Below are 27,216 nucleotides of genomic sequence, written 5' to 3'. Positions count from 1 at the left end.
GACACAGTTACCAGGGGGAAATTGCAAATTGTCCAGCACAAAATGCAATAAGACAGGTCCTTCAAACTGAACAACCAAGAAACTCTTTCATTAAATAGGCTCTTTGGTTGATCTCCTGGGGAGAGAGATTAGAAATATGCCTGGTCTCAGAACAATCAGAGTCATGCCACCCCAGCAAAGGCAGCTTAAACAGCATACTTAAAAATGAAGTCTTGTTTCCAAATGCTGTGCAGAGAGTGAAATCAGCACCATCAGTGATGCCCATATAATCCACACTCAGCCTCCTCAATAGAGGCTGTTGTTGTGTCAGCCAAGCATTGCAACAGCTCCAATTTAAGCAGGCTAAGGCAAAGTGGATTTCTGTCTAGGTTCTCTTGCTACCAGCCATGTCCCTTTGGAATTCTGCATCAGCTTCTGACTTGTGCAAGATGACGCAATCAACTACAGCCTTCTGCCTATAACATCAAGAGATCTCCAACACTCAACAATTCCCTTGGCTTTCTGATGTCTTCCCAGTATATGTACCAACAGATGCGGAGGCAGAAAACTAAATGCACTCTAAATTGATTTTGCTTTTCAAAATTCATGCACAGTATTAAACTGACATTAAAGGCCTAGATGGTGTGTGTGTGTGTGTGTGTGTGTGTGTGTGTGTGTGCCTATGTCTATGTGTGTTTATATTTAGTTATATATCAAATTTGATATATATCAAATATATACCATCTCACTCGCAGAGCGAGTATACGTGCATATGTAAATAAATATATAAATCTAGGGCTTTATTAATATCAGTTATTAATCTACAGAGTTGATATTATTTAGTACAAAAAACATCTTGCTGCATAACAGGAAAAAGACCAGCTGATCTTTCTCAAGTATGAGAATACCCTACATCCGTGATGGCGAATCTATGGCACACGTGCCACAGGTGGCACATGGAGCCATATCTGTGGGCACCTGAATGTTGCGCTAGCTCAGCTCCAGCGTGCATGCACACGCTAGCCAGATGATTTTCGGGCCTTCCGGGCCCACTGGAAGTCAGGAAAACAGGCCATTTCCTGCCTCTGGAGGGCCTCTGGGAGGTGGGAAGGCCATTTTTGCCTTCCCCAGGCTCATAGAAAGCCTCTGGAGACTGGGTAGGGCAAATGATGGAGGCACTGGGGGGGCACGTGCATGCATGGGGGGCAGGCACATTGAATTATGGGTGTGGGCACGCACGTGATCTCCCCACACTCCCTCCGCTTTTGGCATGTGATGGCAAAAAGGTTAGCCATCACTGCCCTACATCATAGACATAGCAAATCAGCATGCCATCTCTTACAGTGATCCAAAAGATGCATCTAGAAAGCTTGCAGATAGAAGAATGGCAGCTCTCCTCTTCCATTATTGTTCTTATACTCCTACCATGTTTTGATAGGTTGTTCCTATGCCTGGACGCTGTTCTTTAGTAGCTATTGATAAAACGGTCCTTTAGGAATTTGTCTAGACCTCTTCTGAAGCCATTTAACCTATCAACCAATTAATCTTGTGTAAGCACATTGCACATATTAACCTTTATCATATGTTCTTTGTGTCTTTTCTCTAAAAATCAGCTCCAACCACTGCATCTTATCTTCATATGGAACATAAATTCAAGTCCCTAGATCATCTTGGTTGGCCTTTTCTGCCCTTTCTCTAGCTCCACAATTTCTCTCTCAGATGTGGTTGCACAATAAATTTGGATTGGAGTATTGTAATATCAGTTGAACTACTGTGTCTCATCCCTTTTCTGATGACCTAGCAGAAAATTTGCTTTCTTAATCACTGTTGCATACTGCACAGATTGATTTAACTTAACCATCTACAACTACTACAAGATCTTTTTCTTGGTTGGCCATTGACAGTTCAGTCCCCATCATTTTAAAAGTGAAGCATGGTTTCGTAGCTTCAATAGGCATGACACTTGTTGACACTGAATGGCACTTGCCATTTAGTAACCTAGTCACCAAGTAAGAAGAGATTCCTTTGGAGTTCTTCATGGTTCATTTCTGCTTTTTTCTACTTAAATTAATTGAATATGCCTGACTCGAAATCATTTAACAGAACAGAATTAATAGAATAATAGAGTCGGAAAGGACCTTGGATGTTAACTAGCCCAAAACAGATTCTTGGGAGAATTCATTTATCTTCTTAAATTATGAAAATTGTCCATATAATCCTATGCTTTGTTTTCTAATATTCAACTAGTCATCAGACCATCTCCCCTGCTATCCCATGACTGCTCATATTATTCAACAGTTTTTGATAAAGTGATAAAGCACATCACCTTAACCCATATTCTTGTTAACACATTTAAAGAACTCAAGCAAGTTAATGAGACAGCACCCTCAACCTGCCCAATCTGTGTTCATTGCTTCTCCCTCTGTATGCTTTACATTTTTATTTCTGTTTTTTGCCAGTTTGTTTGGAAATGTTTAAGCTAATTTCGTTGTAGTTTCTAAAATCCCCTTGGATTTATTTTTATACATTAGAGTTACACTGGCTACTTTCCAATCCTGAGACACAATGCAAGATTTTAAGAACATATTTTTCCCATACTGTACATTTTCAATGCCATTTTTTTTAGTTCCTTAAGGTCTCATGGAAGGATGCTATCTAGATTTTGAAATATTTTTATTCTGAATTTTTCAATGTGTACTAGAAAACTTTATCTTGTTACATCTGTTTGTCTCAAATGCCTAGATGGACTATAGTAGACTTAACGTATATTGTTCCTATTTCTTCGAATTACAGTGTAAGCAGATTAATGAAATTCTAGCTATAGCAGATTAAGCTATAATTAAATATTAAACTACATTTAAATTGGAAAGTACATTTAAAAGATCAGTTCCCTTAATATTTTTTCAATCAAACTTCAGTGAAGTATGTAACTGATAGATTGATTTTCACTTACACCACATAAAGACTTGTGAAAAAGTTCTTTTATGAAAAGGCACTAGTGACATGAGTTAATTTCTCACTCCATTTCAGAAGTAGATTATAGCAAGAAAGGAATGACATACATTTGATGATCGTAATTATAGTCTATACACGATAAATTGTTTGCAAAACAGTATTGTATGTGCAATGAGAAATTTCATATTTATATTTTTAAAAGAGCTTATTTGGAAGATTATAACATACATCACAACAGAGTGACAATTTATTTATTTATTTAAATAAATTAGTTCATCTTTTTTTTAAAAAAAAAGAATCGGGGAAAAAACCAGATGTGAGTATCTTACCATTAAACCAAAATATATTTTAATAATATGTTTATTCCCATACAATTACCACCCACCTTAAACTTAGGGATGGTTTATCAGAACTTATTAAATTATAGTTTACAAAGTGTTGGCTCCTTTCCATGTCCTCTTCTCACCACACTAGCAACAAAGACTTTTATAAAAGCAAATGACGTTTTGTAATGTGCATATATTGATATAATTACTCCTTAATAGAGCAAGGAGCTTCTGTTTTCAGATGAATCATAATTAATCGAAGGGGCTGAAACTGTTTTAATCACTCTGCTGAGGATGAAATAACCCAGATACATACAGCAGAATATGGGACCAAAGAGACCATAGAGCCATAGAAGGAAATGTATATGCCAAATAGATTAGGAACAGGACACATCAAGATAGATGAACTAAAAGTGCTTAATTTTAAATGAAAACATAGGTAGGGAATTGTAAATACCTGGTGGAATGGAGAGGGCCAGCTAAGTCTTGCTACCAACTATTTAGATTATACCAGATACAAAAAGGCTTATTGAGAACTCCATCCAAAGGAATCCCTATGATAGCAAAACAGGGATTTTCAAATTTTGGGTCCAAGCTTTTGGGGAATTGTGTGCAAATCTGAGAAGTATCACACATTTTGGGGCATGACCATACAAAGCTGGATTGCTGTTAAAACCTGGTTCTGTTCTGCCCAGTCAAACTATGTTCTTAAGAATGTCATACATAGTTAGAAAACAACAAAAATTAAGACTATCTATTATACTTACATTTCTACCTTAAACAAAATAAAGCAACGAAAAACAATGTTTAGTTTAATTGTTAAATGACTAAACAATAATACAAAAGCAAAGATCTCTTAATTAATGAGAATGTCATAATACTAGGAAAGTCATGTATAATCAACAAGATTAAAAAAACTAACAACAGGTTATATGGCTTATCTGTTGAAGTAATTACTAATCTTTTTACAATAGAAGTAATCTTTACAATGTTATTTAAAATACAAGCATTCATACCAGGCACTCTGGGAACATTCCATTATTAATACATCTGCTGCTATTTAGTTAGTTTTTTTTAACAATTATTTAATTAGTTGACAGAATTGTAACACCTAATGGTTGGGGGCTGTTTTTACTGTTGTTGTGAGGCACAAGGTCATGGCACATAAAATGGCTTACTGTATAAATCTAATATATAAATAAATGAGACAGTGTTAAACCTCAGGGAAAAAAATATTTACATTTCAAATTCTGCCATAAACTATATTCTTAGATAATGGAAATAATGATTCTAGTTAATCAGAGGACTGTCTTATGTGGAACAGGCTCAGGCTCAACCCTTCCAAGACTGAGTGGCTGTGGCTCCCGGCATCCCGATATAGCCAGTTGACTCCATCGCTGACTATTGGGGGCGAGTCTTTGGCCCCCACTGAAAGGGCTCGCAATCTGGGAGTCCTCCTGGATAGGCGGCTGTCTTTGGAGGAACATCTAACGGCTGTTACCAGGGGGACCTTTTATCAGGTTCGCCTGATTCGCCAGTTGCGGCCCTTTCTTGATCGGGATTCCTTGTGCACAGTCACTCATGCCCTCGTCACCTCTCGCCTTGACTACTGCAACGCTCTCTACATGGGGCTCCCCTTGAAGAGCACCCGGAGGCTCCAGCTGGTCCAGAATGCAGCAGCGCGGGTAGTGACGGGAGCAACATGGCGCTCCCATGTAACACCGCTCCTGCGCGAGCTGCACTGGCTCCCAGTGGTCTTCCGGGTGCGCTTCAAGGTGTTGGTTATCACCTTTAAAGCGCTCCATGGCATAGGGCCTAGCTATCTCCGAGACCGCCTGCTGCTACCGACGACCTCCCATCGACCCGTGCGCTCCCACAGAGAGGGCCTCCTCAGGGTGCCATCAGCCAAACAATGTAGGCTGGTGGCCCCCAGGGGGAGGGCCTTCTCTGTGGGGGCTCCCACCCTCTGGAATCAGTTGCCCCCGGAGATAAGAAGAATCCATGACCTCAATGCCTTCCGTCGTTCCCTGAAAACCTATCTTTTTCAGCAAGCCGGGTTGGCTTAGAACAAATTTTTAAATTATTTTAATTAGTTTGTGATTCTTAACTTCGGGCCAAAAATTTATATATATTTTAAATGTTTTAATATTTGTATTCTATGTTTTTTATCTTGGCTGTACACCGCCCTGAGTCCTCAGGGAGAAGGGCGGTATATAAATTGGAAATTAAATTAAATTAAATTAAAATTAATATTCTACGACTCTATACCTTAACTCATAAATCTATATGCATTACTTCAGTGATAGAATAAGATAAAAAATAGTTAATAAACATATTGGTCCTTCAAATATAATTTTGAAGAAGTGCTTTGGAATATGGAGGAACATGAATGCAGGATCTCTTTAAAGTTGCATCATTAAAGCAGCTGCATTTTTTTTTTTTTTGGTTAATGCAGAAACTGAAAAAGATACTCTATACCTCTTTTAAAGAGGTATTGTGCTCCCACATCTTCAAAGAAATTCTGAGTATTTTTCAAAGCCTACATAGTTTTAAAATGTATCAATTTTACAGACAGGAATAAATGTTAACATTTTATTTTAGATCACATACTGAACAATTTGATCACCAATAAGATAACTTGTTAGCTTGCTCTTTTTTACTCTATCACGTGTATGAATTCTGAGGCTTATATTTGATCATTAATATAGTAATGACTAGTTCATATTTAATACAAGTTCTGAGACTTAAATAGAAGTGGTCAGCAAGTATAAAACTGCTTAATTGTCAGAGGCTGAAATTAGTAAGTCTGCAAGTGCAATTCAGGATAGGAATTATTACTTATAAATGCCTACATGTTATGGGCAGTGTTGGGCACAATATATTTGAAGGATCACCTTACTTCTATTGCAGAAGGAACAGTCTGGGACTCCATCAATCAGTTATTGTCACCTCATGAGATTCAGGAATTGTGCCTGTTCTATAGCTGCACTAGCCCCCTGCAACATCATACAGCTTGAGGTTTGGCTAGTCCTGACTTTACTCACTTTTCAGAAAGCTTGAAGACCTGGAGACTAGGAAAGTAACTTAGCCCATGCTACTGGTCAGTTGTGTTTTCAGGAGCCACTTCGTGCTAGTTGGGGCTGGAGAATGTAGCTATCATTCCTATGCAATTTAAGAATGGGAGGAAGGGAAAGCAGGTTTTAAACTTGCATTATGCCTGTCCGTATATGCCTGGACTCTTTATTTTGGCAAAAGTTGATCTTTGTCTCATTTAGATTGCTCTGTCTGTAATCAAGGAATGTAATATGTTCAAGTTGAAACCTGTGAATGCACCGAGTTCCTTGTAGAATTACAGCAGACATCTGAAGGCAACCTTTACATTTATTTTTTCACTTAGCAATTAGACATGATAAAGCATTAATATATTTTAAAAAGGCAGTAGTATTAGGACAGCCCTTATGTGAATAGACCAAACATTATGTAAAAATTCTACACTTTCAGCCCTGAAACAGTTGGCCTACAGATTTAGAATCTCTAAGAGAAGGAGGCTTAGCCAGTTGATCAACATCAGTCTCTCCTCTACAAATTAGAACATTTTCATGGTTCCATCTGCTGCCTTGCCTTTCTCTTTGGAGGTAGACTTCTCCAGTAAAAGTACAGGTAGTTCACAAGTTACAACAGTTCATTTAGTGACAGTTCAAAGTTACAATGGCATTGAAAAAAGTGACTTATGACCAGAGGTGGGCTTCACATAATTTAACAACCAGTTTGCCTAGTGCAGAACCGAAACGGACGTTGCTTACCTGAACGTCCATTTTCTTTGCGCTGCGTGTCACTTCATTATAGATGGGATTTCGTCATCTTCCTGTCAGGGACTGAGCGTGGTTTTTTTCATCAAATCCTTTAACCACGCCCCTCTGCTCTCTGTCTCCTCAGTTGTTTCGCGAAGTCGCGTGTCAAGCCCAGGAGTTGATGAGAAAACAGAAACAATCCCGCTGCCCAGGACCAGGCAGCTAACTGGGAGGGATGAAGTGACACGCAGCGCAAAGAAAATGGACGTTCAGGTAAGCAACGTCCGTTTTCCATTGCGCTGCTAAGTCACTTCATTATAGATGGGATATGCCCAAGCGTCAGGAGTTAAGGGGTGGGAAGCTGACTGGTCCCCTCACTAGACGCTGAAACCACTCGTTGTAGCACCCTGCGTCCAAAGGATGCCTCAGCGGACGCAAAGGTGTCTATTTTGTAGTGACGAACAAATGGAGTCAAGGAAGTCCAAGTGGCCGCCCTGCAAATGTCCACCACTGAAGCCTGGGTAGACCACGCAGCAGAAGTTGCAGCACTCCTCGTAGAGTGAGCCCACACATTACCTGGAACCAGCCTATTCTTAGAGGCATAGGCGAGGGCAATACACGCCTTGATCCAACAAGCCACCGTTCTAGAAGAAATCTTCTGTCCCAAAGACGAGGGGTGGAAAGACACTAGGAGTGCCTCCGACTTACGAAATGGTGATGTGCGCGCGATGTATCTTCTGAGCGCTCGACGCACGTCAAGTGTGTGCCACTGATCTTCCAACCTATGCCTGGGAGAGGGACAAAAATCTGGCAAGATTATTTCCTGAGATCTGTGAAAGCTGGAATTAACTTTAGGCAGAAAGGCCGGGTCTAATCTCAGAACCACCGTGTTAGGCTTAAAAATGCATAAGTCCTGGCGAATAGATAATGCTGCCAACTCAGACACTCTCCTGGCTGAGGTAATGGCCAAAAGAAAAGTGACTTTAAACGATAAAAGCTTGAGACTGGCTGAACCTAAAGGTTCGAACGGTGGAGAGGTAAGGGCTTGTAGAACTAATGTCAAGTCCCAAGTTGGATACCTATGAACCATAGTAGGTCGAATATTTGAAGCTCCCTTCAAAAACCCTTTAATGCTCGGGTCAAGAGTTAGCGGGATAGTGGCTTCCTTGGATAAAACCGTAGATAAAGCAGCCACCTGTCTTTTTAAGGTAGAAGGAGCCAACCCCTTGTCAAACCCATCTTGCAGAAACACCAGGATGTCAGGAACACTGGCCGACGTAGGGTCCACATGATGCAGACGGCACCAACTGCAGAAGGTCCGCCAGGACGACTCATAAATCCTTGTGGTAGAGGGCCGCCTAGCAGCCTGAATGGTGCCAATCATCCTACCCGGAACGTTACGCCTTCTCAGGAGGACCCTCTCAAATGCCACACGGTTAAGCGCAGCCAACCGGGGTCTGGATGTTGAACTGCCCCCTGGCTGAGAGAGATCCGGTCCTGAGGTATTGTCCAGGGGGGCGACACCGACAGGGCCACTAGGTCGGCGAACCAAGGTCGTCTTGGCCAATGCGGGGCTAACAGGAGGACCTCCGCCCCTACCGCTATCAGCTTCCTTATTACCCTCGGGATGAGGGCTAGAGGCGGAAAGGCATATAGTAGACCCCGGGGCCACTGACAACGGAGGGCGTCGTGACCTAGAGCCCCTTGACATGGAAATCTTGAGATGAACAGAGGAAGCTGAGTATTCTCTGGGCTGGCGAAGAGGTCTAGGATCGGAAGGCCGAACTTGTCTACGATGCACTGGAACAGGTCCGGGTGGAGTCTCCACTCGGAGGGGTCTAATTGCTTCCGGCTGAGCCAGTCAGCCCAGACATTGGCGGACCCTGAAATGTGTTCTGCCCTCAGGGAAAGAACATGAGTCTCGGCCCAGGTCATCAACATATCTGTCTCTGCCATTAGCAAGGGGGATCGGGTGCCTCCCTCGCGATTGATATGGGCCTTGGTGGTCGTATTGTCCGTCAGAACCAGGACATGCTGGTGAAGAAGCATGTCCTGGAAGTGTCTCAAGGCAAGGCGGACAGCTCGAAGCTCTAGCCAATTTATGCTGTTCTTGGCTTCTAAGGGAGACCACAGACCCTGGACAACCTCTGACCCCAGGTGGGCGCCCCAGCCCAACAGGCTCGCGTCTGATGCCACCGCAATCCTGTTGGGTTCCTGGAAGAAACAACCCTTGCTGATCGCCTCTGAGTCCCACCACCTGAGGGATGCTCGTACTCTGGGAGGAAGCCTCACCTTGGATGCAGATGTGCCCTGGCCCAACTTCTGCGCTGGCAGGAGGAACCACTGGAGTTGGCATCCATGCCTTCGCGCCCACGGCACTATTGAGATACAGGAAATAAATTTCCCGAGCAACTTTGATAAGGTTAGAAATGTTACCTGTGGACGATCTAGGACATGTCGAACTAAAGTCCTGATGTCGGTTTGGCGTTCCGGCGACAGGTAAACCAGTCCCTCCACCGAATCTATCAGCGCCCCCAGGTGCGCAATTCTGGTTGTAGGCTGAAGATGGCTCTTTCGATGGTTTATGGAGAAGCCGTGTCGAGTGATGATGTTGGTCACCGTCTCCAGATCCTGCAGCGCCTGTTGAGGAGACTGAGAAAGCAGCAATATATCGTCGAGATAACAGAGAATTCTGATCGGAACCAGCCGGATAGTCGCAGCCACCACCGCCAACAACTTTGTAAAAGTTCGAGGTGCGGAGGAAAGGCCGAACGGCATGGCCCGATATTGGTAGTGTACTCCCGCATAAGCAAACCTCAGGAAGCGGCGATGGGCCGGGTGGATAGGCACGTGCAGGTAAGCTTCCTGGAGGTCTAGTGACGTCATCACGTCGTTCTTCCGTACGCAATCCAGAATAGTCCTGAGGGACTGCATTTTGAACTTTCGGAATAGAAGGAATTTGTTGACAAATTTGAGATTTAGGATGGCTCTCCAGCCCCCGGAGGCCTTGGGAACTAGGAACAGAACTGAATACACCCCCGACCTTTCTTGCCCTGCAGGAACAGGTTCTATAGCCCCTATATCTATTAAATGTTGGATCTCCTTCCTCAACTGCTGATGTTTCTCTGGCTGATGAGGAATAGGGCAGGGAAGGAAACGGTTGGGGGGTCTGGTTCTGAATTCCAAGGTAAGACCTAGTCTCACAGTCCGAAGGACCCAATCCTCGGACGTGGATTCCTCCCACTGACTGACAAAGTGGCAGAGTCGTCCGCCAATGGAAGGTGGGGGAAGCGAGTCATTTGCCTCTCCTTCCAGGTCTGGATCCAGAACCCCTGAAGGGTCTTCTGGAGGCAAACTGGAACCTGCCTCTGTCCCTAAAGTACTGTCTGTCAGCTGGTCTGTCATACCCTTGTGTGTAAGGTCTGGAAGCATAGGACCCACTGGGTCCTGGGTCCTGACGAAAGGGCTGCCTCTGGGAATAAGGCGTAAAGCGACGCTCTGTCCTACGGTAGGACACCGGTAGGACCTTCTTCTTATCTTTTCCCTCAACTAAAATGGGGTCGAATGCAGGGCCAAACAAATTAGTACCTTGATAAGGAGTAGACGCCAATTTCCACTTAGGTTTTAAATCAGCACGCCAGGGGCAAAGCCAGAGTAGTCTACGAGACGTCACTGAAGACGCCATTGATCTAGCCGCAAACTTAGCTGCGTCCAGAGAGGCGTCAGCCGAATATTCGGCTGCAGCCACCATCTTATTTATGTCCTGCTGAAGACGTAGGTCATCCGGGGGAAGGCGGTCCCTAAGCTGCTTGAGCCAAACAAGATTCGCCCGATTAAAAAAGGAGGCCGAAGTGGCGGTCCTTACAGCCCAGGCAGCTGCCTGGTGGCTCTTTCTGAAAGCGGCCTCTGCTTTCCTATCCTCTGAGCGGAGCACCTCCATGACATCTGAGGAAAAAATAGTAGACGATGATAAATTTACTACTGGAGGGTCCACAGACGGAAGGGCCAAAAGGCTCTCCAGAGAGGGGTCTACACAATAAATTTTCTTATCGAGCCCAGAGGGGGCAGAAAGGGCCCCCGGGTGTTCCCATTGTTTCTTAATGACCCCAGAAAATAACTCTGGACAGGGAATAAAGTCCTGATCCTGGGAAGGAACAGGGAATAAGTCATTATGAGATTTCTGACTGCCAGTGTCTTGGGCATGAGAACTGGAGATGGAGGCCATGTTGGTTGCCAATTTAGCTTTACGCAGCAACGTTTTAAACACAGCAGGCCGGAATAGGGTAGTGAATGCAGGCTTATCAGGTTCAACACCTTCATCTTCTGAAAACTCTGGTTCCTCAACCTCCCCTTCAAAACGCTCTGCCTCCTCACTATCAAGAGGATCCTGTGAGATAGCCTGACTAGCCTGACTATGTCCAGGTATGGCCTGGTTGGCATGAAGGTGGCAGCTAGCAGAAGAAGAGGGCAACTGGTTAGCATGAAGATGGCAAGTCGCAGGGGCGACAGGCATCTGTTGACTAAAACTTGAAGCAAATGCCTGGGCCAAAGCATTGGTAAAAATAGACTGAAAACTAACAGGTTGGTTCATATCAATGGCCTGCACCCCCAAGCTCATATTCTGGGCTGCAGTCAGACCCTCTTGGTGAGAACCCTGCGAGGTTGGAGGAGGTCGAATTGGATTTATAGGAGGTAAGTCATCCTCCACTTCAGAATGAGGAGAAGGTGGAGCCAAGGAAGCTTGAGCTTTCTTTTGCGCCCTCTCGTATTGCCTCTCCAATGCATTATGTCTCCTAATGGCGTCTCTGTCCATTAGAGTTGAAGGGGGGAGCCTGGATGAGGAAGCCTCAGGATCCTGCCCGGTTGACACAGCAGGGGCTTTAGATTTAGATTTTTTTGTCTTTTTTGCCCTGGGAGGGGATTGTGGTTGCTCATTGTCAGAGGAGAATTCCTGGTCTGCCATATTAAAACAAGTTCCAATGACAGCAGGCTCCAAAGAAGTAGAAACGGTTTTGGCGCCAAAACACAAAGTCACAAAATGGCTGCCCAAGTCCAACGACCCACAGAAGAATACCTCAGACAGAAGCAGGAAAATTTCCACAATCTGCTCTCCTTGTCCTCCTTCCCAGATAGCAATCAGTCAGGGCGGTCAAGATTAGTAATCCCTTCACACCGCCAACCCTCAACTGTCAATCAAATTCAAAGGGAAAAAGGGCGCGAAAAACGTTACCAGCTCCTCACGCCTCGTAGCAGCACCCTGATGATCAGATCCAGTGAAACGGGGAAGTTGCTGTAAATCCGCTTCCTCGCGTTGACAGTGAGGCAAGAAATACTCAGAGTTTGAATAGCCAAGCTACCAGGAACTCCGGAGCCGCCCTAAGCTAATTTGGAGCTACAAAATGGCGGCCGCGGTTTACCAGGCTCACCTGGAACCGACAATCTCGCCAGCGGCTAAAGAAAAACGGCGCGGGCCGTTTTGGAGCTGCCCAGCCGGGTCAGACTCCAATCGCTTGCGTATGAACAAAGAGGGGGATGGTCTGGAGCCCCAGATCCAATCCCCCCACCTCCAGAAACGAGGGACAGCCGCAGCCGCAAGCTGTCCCAAAGCAAGCTTTTCGCTCCACTAATAAAACGCCCCGAAAGGAAACAAAAATAATAAAACCTAAAGTCCCTAAAACTAAGTTTAAGCTAGAGCAGAGGAAATAACAGGTCCCTACAAGTCGACTGAGCGAAATAACTGGGGAAACAGAGAGCAGAGGGGCGTGGTTAAAGGATTTGATGAAAAAAACCACGCTCAGTCCCTGACAGGAAGATGACGAAATCCCATCTATAATGAAGTGACTTAGCAGCGCAATGGAAAAATGTGAGCGCACGCGCATGCATACTTCACACGGGGAGAGAGTGGGACATTTTTATTTGGTCTGCCTTGATAGAGAGGAGATGTTGACGAATGATTGAGGATGATGGTAGACTCTCCACAGGATGGAAATTTAAGGATTTTTTAATTAATTAAATAGCGATACCTTCTCTATAAAGGAAATCAAGTAAAACAAGAAATGCTGAAATTCAAGCCACCTGTGAGATTGAGCAAATCCAAACTTGGAAAAGTTTAATATTTCTTAAAATCTCAAATTCTTTTGAAGGGATCCCAATTGGGACAGTAGACAGAGTCCTAAAACTTGCACGGAGCACTCTTGGTACACAATATCTGCAAATTCCCATCCTGGGAAGAGTCTACTATTGTTTTCTCCTCTCTGCGAGTTGTCCCCACATCCCATCAACTGGGAAGTACCTTTTCCCCTTCTTGTTTCATCCTTGTTGTCCCACGGTGGTGAGTTGTCCCCTCATCCCGTTTGCCAGGGCAACTTGTCCCACATCCAGTCAGCTGGGACAAGCTGCCGCTGGTGACCTGGCAAGGGCAATCTGATGGCGAGTCGGCGCAGCAGTTGTCCCATTCCAGATCACTGCAGGGCCCCAGTGGTCATGAGATAAAAACTCAGACATCCTATTGCTGTGGCTGCCCAAACCCTCATTCCCAGCTGACCTCTGTCATCCTTGTCTGCCTCCTCTCCACTGGACTCACCATCCTGGCCACACATGGGAGAGTTGATGTGGAAACATCCTGCAGATCAGCGGAAGAGGGTTACAGATGGAGGCTGGGTGCCACAGGCAGGCACTAGGGAGCATGGGCAAGTGGATGTGTGGTTCAGCCATATTTTTTTTTCATCCATCCTAATTGCACACTGGTGACATTAAGCCAGGGAACAAGGTTTACTCTAGAAAGCATGGCTCTTGTGATATTGCTCCTACAGTGGCAGAAGCATGGGCAAGATAGGCCCAGGCAAGCAAAGTGGGGTTCTTCTCACTTGTGTAAAATGTTAAAGGAGGGCAGAAGGAGGTGAACTCCTAGGCAAGTGCTTCTCGCCATTGCAGCACTGGGCTTTGTACTGCACTGAGGCAACAGGGATGCTTGCCATGCTGCAGGGCTTGACGCAGCACTCTTTGATGGAGTGGTAGAGGGGAGGGAGAACATAACCATCACGCCAAGAAAGAAGACAGAGAGAAAGGTCCATGGGGGTGGTCAGTGAGGGAGACATACAATGGCCTCTTCATCTCTCAACCATGTTATACAGGGAGGCGAAAAGATGGGAGGTAGATAGGTGGATCTGGGAAGTTGAAAGGAAGGCAGTCGCTTGCCTTGGAAGAACTGAGGCTGGGAGTTGGGATGACATGGATCAGGGCGATCCTTATTTAAGTACTGCTTGTAATTTGCTTAACAACAGCAACAGGGACTCTGGAACTGCTGTCACTAAACAAGACAGTTATGTGAGGTGTTGCTTGACAACCACTTTGCTTAGCAATGGAATTGCCTATCCCAATTAAGATTGTTAAGTGAAGACTACATGTAATTAACTTTGGATAGATCCTCATCCCAAACTCTTGATCACTTATGAATCTTGGGAGATGTGAGTTCTTCCACTCTTCAAATATGACTATTCATTTATTACCATACTCTAATTTCTAGTTTAAAACAAGTTATATTCCTGGATTGTTGTAAAGATTTGAAGAAGGAAAGAATAAATATATACAATCCTATTTTCAGTTTCATCATTTCAGCTGAAGTACAAAAACAAGGCCATATTCTTCTGATATATAAGTGACAGAGGGTAATATTATCAATATAGATTGTCCTCAGACAGGATTACAAATAGATTAGACACACTGACTTTATTATCCATTCTGAATCTAGATTAACATTGGTCTGCTCTATTGGAACTAGACTGGCATGCATAATTCATGAACATACAGAGCTACAGCTTGAGGTCTGCATCCTTTCTACCCATACTGGGTATCAACATGAAATTAAAATCAAATAATAAAAGCAGCAACAATATATTTTTCATTATCTCAAGTCCAGTAATCAGAGCTGTAGTTAATCCCTTCTTATCTTCTGAATATAAGCTTCCTAGAATTTGGCAATTAAGTTTTATTAGCTTTAATTAGATATAAAGAATAGTCAGCAAAATTGATTTTCTCATAGCCTCTCCAAATTCAGGGTTAGTCTTTAAAGCTATCAAAATCCATGCAGAATCCGTGCTTTCAAACAGTTCGTGCATGTGTATGTGATCCAGAATAATTCCATACACAGAATTCATAACCCCCAACTAATAACATTTCTAATCACATAATGTTATTACACCAGGTCAGAATAAAACATTGCGAGTATTCATTGTTCAATGTCTGCTACAACAGGCATTTATGATAGATTCTCAAGATTTGTGGTGCCAAAAATACACATTCAGAATGACATTCCTTATTTTATATCACAGACAACTATATTACATACTCACTGAAGAAAAATATATTTAAGTATTATAACTATAACATTTGTTAATAAAACCACTCTGGCTAATAGAACAAAGGTTAACATTTGCCAGCATGTTTCCTATGCCCATGATTGATGTATAAAAATAGACTAAATATTGCATGTTCATTTTCAAAACAAATACAACAGAAATTAATTGTATTCCAGTCATACCTGGAATACAATTAATTGTATTCCATTCATGCATGTTTAATTAAACAGACAATTTGTACAGGTTTCTAACTCAGTCTCCACTGACATATAAATGGGAGCAACTTAAAAGAACACAATAACAATCTAATGAGCTAATATGAGAACACTAACTAGGAAGATAGTTTTGAAGACTAAACAGATAGTCCTCATTTAGACCATTGGTTTAGCAACTAAAGTTATGACAGTGTTGTAAAAAGTGATTGATGACACGTCCTCTCACTTACAACCACTGCAGCAACTCTGCAGTCATATGATCACAATGTGGACACTTAGCAACATTTACACAGTTACAGTGGTCATAGCCTCCCACAGTCCTGTGATCACCATTTGTGTCTTTCCAGCTTCTGATAAGCAAAAGCAATGAGGCAGTTAGCAGGAGGTTGCAAGTCATGGTCATGTGATATCTGGCTTCACAACTATAACCAGGAGTGCTGGAATTCTCATTGCTAAGTAGAAGTTTCATTTAATGACCACGTTACTTAATGATGGAGTTGCCAGTCCCAATTAGGGTCATTAAGTGAGGACTAGCCATATGTTCCATTTCTAGTCTTTCCAGGGAAAGGCAACAAGCATTAGTAAAATACTTCTTACATGGCTAGATTATTGATGTACAAGTACACAATAAGAAACATAAAGGCAGCTCTAATTTTTAAAAAGGCAAACTCATAGTGATGCTCAGTTAATCTTCAGACCAAGTGAGTACCTAATTCTTCAAATTGCTTTTCAAAAGGGTACTTACACCTTTTCTCTCATCAAGAGATTCATGGTAATGTTATTGATTTGTCCCAGAGGCTTCTCACTCCATCCCCTCATGAAAATGCCTCTCCCACACATAAATGGAGAAAATAACACACTGCCTTCTTTTTCCGGTAACTAGATAGTCCTTTTTAAAAATGGGACATTGGATTAAAACCCCTGATCCCTCAGACTTTTTCCACTGCCACCTTACATGAACACCGTTTTTTCCTCTTATTTTAGTTTATTCAAGACTAGTAATATCAATAGTAACCCTTGTCACCATATCTGTAAGCTACCTATTAAAACTATCAACAGTATCTGTGTCATTTTTTGATCATTGTTTTAGCCTTAAGTGTATACTTATGAGCATTCTTGCCTGCTAAATGGTACGAATTTCTAATCACCGCAGAACAGATTATTACTGTTTTTATCGATGTAAACTGAATGCGTTGCTGGACTGTGGTAAACAGAATGCAAAAAATAAAAAATAAAGAGGGATGTACACTGATGAATTATGCATATCTGCCTTTAATTTGTAACACAGCAGGACAGTATTCATCTGGATTCAGAGTTTATAATCAAGTCAATAAAGATAATCTACTTTTAATACATGCCAAGTAAACAAGCGTGATATTAAAGCATTGTGAACTCTTTCATCAAATCAAGCAACCTCCACATGTACTGACCTACCATTTCTGCATCAAGAGAGCTGTAAGGGCAATAGGTTGAGTCCTCAAGATCTTAAATTATTTAAACTTGCATTTAAGGCAACAAAGAAACTTTTAAAATTGGATGTTTTTGGTCTTAATGTTCATTATGACATTAATATATTGCTTTAGTAATGATGCAATGTATTATTAATATACCTTTATACTTTAAACATTAACTATTTTGAGAATCAAGAAAAAATAATACCTAAAAAAAAAGAATTTAAAAGATTAGATATTTACCTCTGTGATATTTCCATTACTTACGACAATGTGGCATGGTTCAATATATTTATTTGGAACATTATAAAATTGGAGAACTATTCTCTAAGAACAGCAATTAACCACTTCAGGGGCAGGACACCCCTGTTAAAGTTGTAGTCCACACAGGAGCAGAAATAATCTTTTTTAGAATATAAAATAATGAAACCATGCAGTCTGTGTTCTGCACTGATACTTTAGGGAAAGCCAGTTCGAAGAAGAGATTGCAAGAAAGGTGGAGGAAAATATAGGCTTTGCATAAGAACTCATCTTTAATGAACTGTTGCTATTTAGAAAACTAATACTGACACATTTAAATACAGAGGGAGGGAGCAAAATTTATTCTCTGGACAGAATAATCACAGAAGAAATTAGTGGGTAAATGAAATATCCCATCAGTGTTTCTCAACACTTCAGAAACTCCAATAAGTTAGTGGGCTAACTTACATCAACTCAGATTCTAGGAAGCTACAATTTTAAAACCAGAAATGGACTTGATTTTTGTCTCTGACCAGTGGTTCAGTGGACTTATTATAGGGGATATAGACATGAAACCCTTGTCATGGTCAGATCACTCACTCCTTCGTCTGGACCTTCGAACCGCTACACCCCGCCGCAGGGAGGCGGAGCCAATTAGGTGGGTCTGCCCCAGGCGCCTGATGGATCCTGATAGGTTCCAGATGGAGCTTGGGCTATTTCCTGAAGATCTGGCACACGACTCGGCCGAGGAGCTGGTGGCTGCCTGGGATCGGGCGGCTGGTGGGGCCTTGGATCAAATCGTGCCTTTGCGGCCTCTGACCCGGTGTCGATCCCTCGCGGCTCCTTGGATCACCGAGGAGCTGAGGGAGATGAAACGCCGGAAAAGATGCCTAGAGAGCGGTTGGAGGGCCAGTCTCGCTGAATCTGACCGAACACTGGTAAGGTCGCATATTAAGACCTACTTAGTGGCGATAAAAGCGGCAAAGTTTAATTAGTTTTCCGCTCTTATTGCGTCATCAGAGAATCGTCCGGCCGCCCTGTTCAGGGTGACCCACTCCCTGCTCCACCCGGGAGCGCGGGAGGACCCCCTGGAAGGCAGGGCCGAGGATTTCGGACAATATCTGTATGACAAAATCCGGGGGGGGATTTGGACTCTGACTGGGTAGATTCGGGCAGGGTGACGAGGAATAGTCTTGAGAACGTTATCTGGGAAGAGTTTGACTCTGTGACCCCTGGTGACGTGGACAGGATTCTGGGGAGACTTAGTGCGACCACATGTTTACTGGATCGGTGTCCCTCCTGGTTAGTACTGGCTTCCCGGGAGGTTACACGAGGCTGGCTCCAGGGAATTATTAACGCTTCGTTGAGTGAGGGTTACTTCCCCACGGCCTTGAAAGAGGCGGTGGTGAGGCCTCTCCTCAAGAAGCCTTCCCTGGACCCAGCAGTATTAGCCAACTATCGTCCTGTCTCCAACCTTCGCTTTGTGGCAAAGGTTGTCGAGAGTATGGTCGCACGACAGTTTCCGCAGTACCTGGAAGAAACGTCTTATCTAGATCCGTTCCAGTCAGGTTTCAGGCCCGGGCACAGCACGGAAACGGCATTGGTCGCGTTGGTGGATGATCTCTGGAGGGCTCGGGACAGGGGTTGCTCCTCTGTTCTGGCCCTGTTAGACCTCTCAGCGGCTTTTGATACCATCGACCATGGTATCATGCTGCACCGGTTGGAAGAGTTGGGGATGGGGGGCACCGTGTTACGGTGGTTCTCCTCCTTTCTCTCAGACCGGTCGCAGTTCGTGTTGGCAGGGGGGCAGAGGTCGACCTTGAGGCCTCTTATATGTGGAGTGCCTCAGGGGTCAGTCCTCTCGCCCCTTCTGTTCAACATTTATGTGAAGCCGCTGGGTGAAATCATCCGTGGCTTTGGGGTGAAGTACCATCAGTATGCTGATGACACCCAGCTGTACATCTCCACCCCAGGCCACCCCAACGATGCCCTTGAAGTGATTTCCCGGTGCCTGGAGGTTGTGCGGATCTGGATGGGGAGACACAGGCTCAAGCTCAACCCTCCAAGACTGAGTGGCTGTAGTTCCCGGCATCCCGATATAGTCAGTTGACTCCATCACTGACTATTGGGGGCGAGTCTTTGGCCCCCTCGAAGAGGGCTCGCAATCTCGGAGTCCTCCTGGATACGCAACTGTCCTTGGAGGAACATCTGACGGCTGTTGCCAGGGGGACTTTTGGTCAGGTTTGCCTGATCCGCCAGTTGAGGCCCTTTCTTGATCAGGATTCCCTGTGCACAGTCACTCATGCCCTCGTCACCTCTCACCTGGACTACTGCAACGCTCTCTACATGGGGCTCCCCTTGAAGAGCACCTGGAGGCTCCAACTGGTCCAGAATGCGGCCGCGCGGGTAGTCACAGGAGCCGCATGGTGCTCCCATACAACACCTCTCCTGTGTGAGCTGCACTGGCTCCCAGTGGTCTTCCGGGTGCGCTTCAAGGTGTTGGTTATCACCTTTAAAGCGCTCCATGGCATAGGACCTAGTTATCTTCGAGACCGTCTGCTGCTACCGATGGCCTCCCATCGACCTGTGCACTCCCACAGAGGGGGCCTCCTCGTGGTGCCATCAGCCAAACAATGTAGGCTGGTGACCCCCAGGGGGAGGGCCTTTTCTGTGGGGGCACCTACCCTCTGGAATCAACTGCCTCCAGAGATAAGGAGAATCCAAGACCTCGGTGCCTTCCGCCGTGCCCTTAAAACCTTCTTTTTCCAGCAAGCCGGGCTGGCCTAACACTTTTTTAAATGTTTTTAATTGTTTGTTATTGTTTTTAATCATGGGGCCAAATTTATATATATCTTTTTAATTGTATTTTAATGTTTGTAGTTTATGCTTTTACTTGGCTGTTCACCGCCCTGAGTCCTCAGGGAGAAGGGCGGTATACAAATTTAAAAATAAATAAATAAATAAATAAATAAATAAATAAATAAATAAATAAATAAATAAATAAATAAATATGACTACAAATATTGACCACTAATTAAACTACCACCACCCAAAAAAACGCCCAAACCCAAATGCAAAGCAATTGCAGAGGTAATATATGAGAATCACTGCTACCAAAATTGGATTTAAATCCTTAATACATTTCACTTTCTTTCAAAATGCAAATAGCACAATTTCTTATCAAATTATATTTAGTAACCAACTAGAAAAATAAGTACATTATATATGCATGTCAATCACATGAAGGAATGTCTATGATAACATTTTTTTTGAAAATAAACATTTTCCAGAACAAGAATATTTTAAATGCTGTTGTCCAAAGCAGTACTAACAATACAATTTTTTTTTAATGAGTAACTGAAGCAAAATTGAGATGTGTTGAGAAATCAGTCTTCAAATTAAGACAAGAGTGTGCAACTTCTATTGACATAAGGCCACTCCAGACTTTAAGCTTAAAGATCAGACTTCCAAAACAAATTAGGCCTGGATGTTGTAGAAAACAGTTTAAGGGGGTGACATGATTGTCCTCATTGCTGCAAAGCATAACAAATCTTTTTTGCACCAGAACCTATCCAAATTCCAATAAATGCCCCCCTAAAGCCTGGACATTTTGCCCCCACTCAGTCAGAGGACTACAAAAAGGACTGCACATTTTTGCATCCCTGAATTGAGACAAACCTTAATATATTTAATGAAAAATATTCTCCTTTATATTAGTCTGTTTAAGCATTTCCACTCATAGATTATCAAAATTCTCTAATATTTACAAAATCTTTTATGTCTTTTCTGCTGATCATCATTGTTTTATTTATCCTTCTCTCAACTTTATAAACACACAAAGCAGAAAAGAATTCCCACAATGAAGAAAGTGTTCAATACAAGTATTGCTCTGATTACTTAACAGATTTAATTAAAAATTTAATTTTTGATTATGAGACAGTAGTGTATTACTTAATCAACCCAACAAAAATTCAATTCAAGTTTGTATATGGAGAATACAATTCAAACTAAATGTAAGTTAGTCACACAAATATTTTCTCAATATTTATTTGTTACTTATAGGTCATCTACTCAAAAAAGATAGTAGATTCCAACTAGTAAATTGTATCTATGCACTGTTTATTTAATCAATTTGCAATATTATAAGCAGATCTCAGTGATAAACACTTTCTTAATTAAAATGGATTCTAATTTATCAGCAATATCAGTTGTAAGCCAGCATCTCCTTTTTCAATCTAATTCTATGTGCATATTTCATTTTTTACTTCCTTTTCACTTCTCTTATTTTCAGTAGGTTATATTTTAGCTTATATCTACTCCACAGTATCAGGTATAACTCTTACATCTTTCAATAGATAGATAAAATAAAACTGTACAATTTATATAAGATTTCTTTTAAAAAAATAGAAATCTGATAAAGAATACACAAAATAGGAATTGTGTATGGCAGTTTACCTTCTACAAAGGTAAAATTTTATTAGTTAAAGATTTCCACACAAATTCTTTTGAGCACCTTACGAATTACTTGTATTGGTTAACTATATTTTGAACTATCAATTTAGATAGATTAGAATATTTGGATTTAAGTCAAAGTAGTGCCCTGAAAAACACATAGTTTCACCTGAGTAAATTATAGTTTGCCATCTCAAAACTCCTATTTTCCAGGATATTGGGTTTTCATGATTCAGTCTGCCTGCCTGTATACACCATGCCACAATTTTATTTATTTATTTAGTTAGTTAGTTAGTTAGTTACTCAGTCAGTCAGTCAGTCAGTCAGTCAGTCAGTCAGTCAAGCATGTATAAGATAATAGATGTAAGTATAAACATGATTATGAATACAGGAAATGGATACAGTAGGCACGTTGGTGCGCTTATGCACGCCCCTTACAGACCTCTTAGGAATGGGGTGAGATCAACAGTAGACAGTCTAAGGTTAAAGTTATGGGGGTTTGGGGATGAAACCACAGAGTCAGGTAGTGCATTCCAAGCATTGACCATTCTGTTGCTGAAGTCATATTTTCTGCAATCGAGTTTGGAGCAGTTTACCTTAAGTTTGTATCTATTGTGTGCTCATGTATTATTGTGGTTGAAACTGAAGTAATCATTGACAGGTAGGACATTGTAGCAGACAATTTTGTGTACTACGCTTAGGTCAGACCAAAAGCGGCATAATTCTAAGTTGTCTAAGCCCAAAATTTCAAACCTGGTGGTATAAGGTATTCTGATGTGATCAGAGGCGTGGATGACTCTTCTCGTGAAATATCTCTGGACTCGCTCAATTGTATTAATATCTGATAGTAATTAGTAATAAATAATTAGTAATAGATTCATCAATGCAGGTATTCAATAATAAATTTAGACAGATTAACTGTATAAAAACAGCACTCTAGATCTGTTAACTCGACTGAGTGAAAAAGACTGAGCATGCGCAGAAGGAGGGGGCGGAACCATACTGCAGAGGGAGATAAACATTTGACAAGCACTCAATGTGACTAATCGAATGAGTGAAGGTCCCAGAAGTGATGAATGTCAGCGCAACGATGCATGAAAATTGGTCTAGCAAAGGTTTTATATGCCTTAGTTTGCAATACAATATTACCGGAGAAGAAGCTTTGCAAGATTAGATTAACAACTCTTAATGTCTTTTTGGCAATGCTGTTACAGTGAGCTCTGGCACTTAGATCATTAGAGATGAGTACTCTAAGGTCCTTGACAGAGTGAGGGTCATCTACGAGGTTGTATCTGCCCAATTTGTATTTGGTGTTCTGATTTTTTTGCCAATGTAAGACAGAGCATTTGTTGGTTGAGATTTGGAATTGCCAATTGTTTGACCATTCTGACACATAGTCAAGGTCTCTTTGTAGGGCAGCAGCATTGTCGGTAGTGTTGAATAGTTTAACATCATCAGCGAAGAGAACGCAGTTGCTTATAATATGATTGCAATGTTCATTTATGTAAAGTATAAAGAGTGTTGGTCCTAAAATGCTTCCTTGGGGGACACCGCTGTTAACAGGTGCAGGGTTTGATAGGGCGCTCCCTATTTTGACTACTTGTTGCCTGTTTGACAGGAACGCAGCTATCCACTTATGCAGGGATCCGAAAATGTCATAAGATTTTATTTTTAGAAGTAGTTTGTCATGTACCACTAAATCAAAGGCTTTACAAAAGTCTATGTATATTGTATTAGATAGGGGGTGCGAATAGAAGAGGAGGAACGCCGTAGTCCGTTCAGCACTTTATTTCCAGCCGCTATCAGGAGCAAGAGAGAGGCAGACTGCCAAAGCTCTCTTTTTAAACAGCCCTGGCAGTCTTGCCGGCCACTGACAGTGGTTTATTTTTCCCGCTGCTAGATTAGCCAATCAGCGGCGGGCATGCAAATGTGTGCTCCATACATAACAAATTGCATCTATTGCTTTACCCTGGTCAAGTTGTGTAGTCCATATGTTTTTGCAGTATAGAAGTTGCAGATTACAGGACAAACAAACCAAATTGTTTGTCAGAGTGTAGGTTGTTTGTCTCTAAGTGGAGGATAATGGATTGGTTTATGATTGATTCCATTTACTTTGCAGGTGATTGGTCTGTAATTTTCAACTAGGCTGGGGTCACCCTTTTTGAAGATAGGGATGACCGTAGCTAGTGATCATAGGTTGGGCAAGGAACTGGTCCTGAAAAATTTTTCATAGATTATGCTTAGAGGTTCTGCTATGGCAGTGGAAAGCTTTTTTAAGAAGTAGGCACATAATCCATCAGGTCCAATAGATAGAGATGGTTTTAGGCTGCGTAGTGCCTTTTCAACATTATCTTCTGTAAAATCGATATGTAGTAATCATTGCAATTAGTTGTGGTACAACTAGGAAATGTGGGGCATGAGCCATTGCTGTTTACAAAGACTGAACCAAAGAACGTGTTAAAGAGGTTGACTTTAATGGCTTCATCATTACAGTTTTTACCGTTAGATCCTTTTAGGGGTGGGATGGATCTCAAGTCTTTTACGTTTGTTATTTACAAAATTATAGAAGGCGTGGGTGGATTTTGTGCATAATTTTCCTCTTGTTTGCTGTGGTAATTGGCGCATTCTGTCTTTATCTGGTGGCAGAATAAAGACAGCTTTATTTATGGTGGTTTTCAAAGTTAGCTACCTAGCCAGTTTTGCTTTTTTGCTAGAGATTTTTTTTTTTTATTGAAGCTTCCTCGTTGTTATGGGTAATTTGTTTTTTCTGGTTTTAGAGGTTATTAGTGGTATGTATAGTTTAATGATTCTTTTGATTTTGAGCAAAAAAGTGTTATAATAGTCTTCGGCAGTATTACAGCCAGTGAAAGAGCCGAGGTGGCGCAGTGGTTAGAGTGCAATACTGCAGCTACTTCAGCTGACTGCTAGTTCAGAAGATCAGCGGATCAATTCTCACCGGCTCAAGGTTAACTCAGCCTTCCATCCTTCCGAGGTGGGTAAAATGAGGACCCAGATTGTTAGGGGCAATATGCTATTTAGTATACTGTCTTTGGTGTAAGTCGCCCAGAGTCCTTGGAGAGTGGGCGGCATAGAAATATGAATAATAAAATAAATAAATAAAATAAAATAAAATAAAACAGAATTTGTCAATCAAGAGATGAGAGGTTGGTATCTATGATATCATAGTTGGCTTTTTTAAAGTTATAATTGGGGATCCCATCATTGTGATCATCTTTGTAAGGACGTATATTGAGACAAAAGTCAATCATGCTGTGGTCACTGTTGGAAAAGGGTTCTTTTATTTGTAGATCATAAATTGAGTTTAAACTGTTGCAGAAGATGAGATCAAGATAGTTGTTGAGTCTAGCGTTGTTAGTTACTATTGATCCAGTCCCAGATTAGTAATAGTGTTGTACAGGGTTGTTGTTTTTTTAATTTGATTTATATGCCGCCCTTCTCCGGAGACTCAGGGCAGTTTACAATGCGTTAAGCAATAGCCTTCATACTTTTGTATATTTATACAAAGTCATCTTATTGCCCCCATAATCTGGGTCCACATTTTACCTACCTTAGAAAGGATGGAAGGCTGAGTCAACCTTGAGCCTGGTGAGATTTGAACTTGCAGTAATTGCAGGCAGCAGATGTAAGTGGATGTTAATTAGTCTGCTGAGCCACCAGAGCAACAGGGTTGCATGTATGGATTCAGTTGTACATTCGTTTAGGGTTCAATTAATAAGAGGTAGTTTGAGGTCATCAAGAAAGATAAGAGGGTGTGGGCAGGAGGCTGCCCATGTTAGTAGTGAAGTTAGATTGTTCGCATGTTTGAGGTCATAATCAGGGGCTCTGTAACATAGTAAGAAGTGAAATGTGGTATTTAAGGACAGCTCGCAGACGATGGTCTCAGGAAGAGTGAGTTCCTGTATAACTTGAATATCTTTTAGATTTAGGGACTTTTTATAGAAGATAGCAACATCACCCCCTTTACAGATTTCGCAATCGGACCGGTAAACATGATAGTCTCTTGTTGTGGTAATGGAGTCTGGGAGGGATGCATTCAGCCATGTCTCGCAGACAAATACAATGTCGAATATAGCTGTATTTATTAGGGGGAGGAATTCAGGCATTTTGTTTGTGAGGCTTCTTGCGTTAAGTAGCTTGCATTTAAGCTATGAAATGGTGGATCTTGAGGAAGTTAGGGGCGTACATGCCTAGTTTTGGATGATGGAGGGGTGGTTGTTGAGACGTGGGCTGTAGGACTTACTTTTGATAGTCAGCGCAGTACATTATGAAAATACATTATGAAAAAACTTCATGCTCATACCACTTCTTCCTCCTTTATAATTTAGAAGAACATAATAGTCTAGATTCTAGAATTACATATAAGCCTTAGTTTATTTGATTAAATTGCTATGGCAAACTTACTAGAGTCTCTGGTAAATCAGAAGTGAGAGGCAGAAATTACTGACTGAAAAGAAAGTGGGGGACGGGGGAAATGCTAGGTTTACTTAGGAACAAGAAAATACACTTATCAAAATTCTTAGGAAGTTTATTAAATTTAATCTGTTTCTCAGATTAGATAATGGCTTCCAAAAACAAAGTGGTAGGAAAAAAATGCTAGTTAATTCATCTCCTGTCTGGAAACAAACTGCTTCTTACTGATACAGTGTTTTTGATGAATACTTGAATGGAACTTATATATGTGTTTGTGTACTTTATTTACACATAAATCAATTTTTAAATTAAATTGTTTGAGGATGATGATGATGATGATTAGATTATATTCATTCAGTTGAGTCCAACTATTGATGATTATAATAAAAACAATTTCATTCTCACATCCATTAAGTCATGAACCTTGCTTAACATGAATGTACTCACTTACGGCTTGTTCCTTACCTCAAGTGGCATGGTTAGTGAACCAGCCATCCTTAACTGATTTTGAATTCTATTCTGAATTCCTCTGAATGCAGGCTATTTCTGGCCATTACAAATTGGAAAACATTGTGATAAAGAGATCTAAAACAGGACATGTTTACATTCTCTAGCTAGTTCTGATTTTAATATAGCCTTTGTTCTGCACTCTTAGATGCTTAGCTTGAATAAATTATGGATAGTGATGATGGTTGATGATTAACCGTTCCACTCAGAAGTTGCCAGAAATTAAGATCACTTTAATAAAGCATTATTACTCAGTGTGATGCATAAATTAGAAAACTCTTTCTTATCTATAGTCAACAACTTAAGTTCCTTTTCAGGGATTCTTATCTTCCTTCTTTTTAGGTTTTCCTGCTTTAAGCAGCTGCTTCTCCTTCAGATGCTACAAAGCAGCCCATCCTGTTCTGAGTGCTATCCAGATATGTGAACCCCAACTGTTACAATTATCAGATGTGCTTAAAATTTGGAGCATCCATATATCTGGAGACTGGGAAAATTATAACACTGTCATGCCA

At 41.9% G+C, this 27,216-nt stretch overlaps 1 protein-coding gene across 1 annotated transcript in view; it reads right to left on the bottom strand.

Annotated features, from left to right (window-relative positions):
* The window catches only part of ARHGEF3 (Rho guanine nucleotide exchange factor 3), a 157,433-nt gene that overhangs the window by 78,337 nt on the left and 51,880 nt on the right, over window positions 1–27,216 (bottom strand). The gene's annotated exons all lie outside the window — the stretch shown is intronic.

This window comes from Pituophis catenifer, unplaced genomic scaffold, assembly GCF_029215685.1.
Source record: "Pituophis catenifer annectens isolate HBS135680 unplaced genomic scaffold, rPitCat1.0.hap2 SCAF_2, whole genome shotgun sequence".
NCBI lineage: Eukaryota > Metazoa > Chordata > Lepidosauria > Squamata > Colubridae > Pituophis > Pituophis catenifer.
Note: the sequence above shows the minus strand (reverse complement) of the source record. Positions and strands in the feature narration are given on the sequence as shown.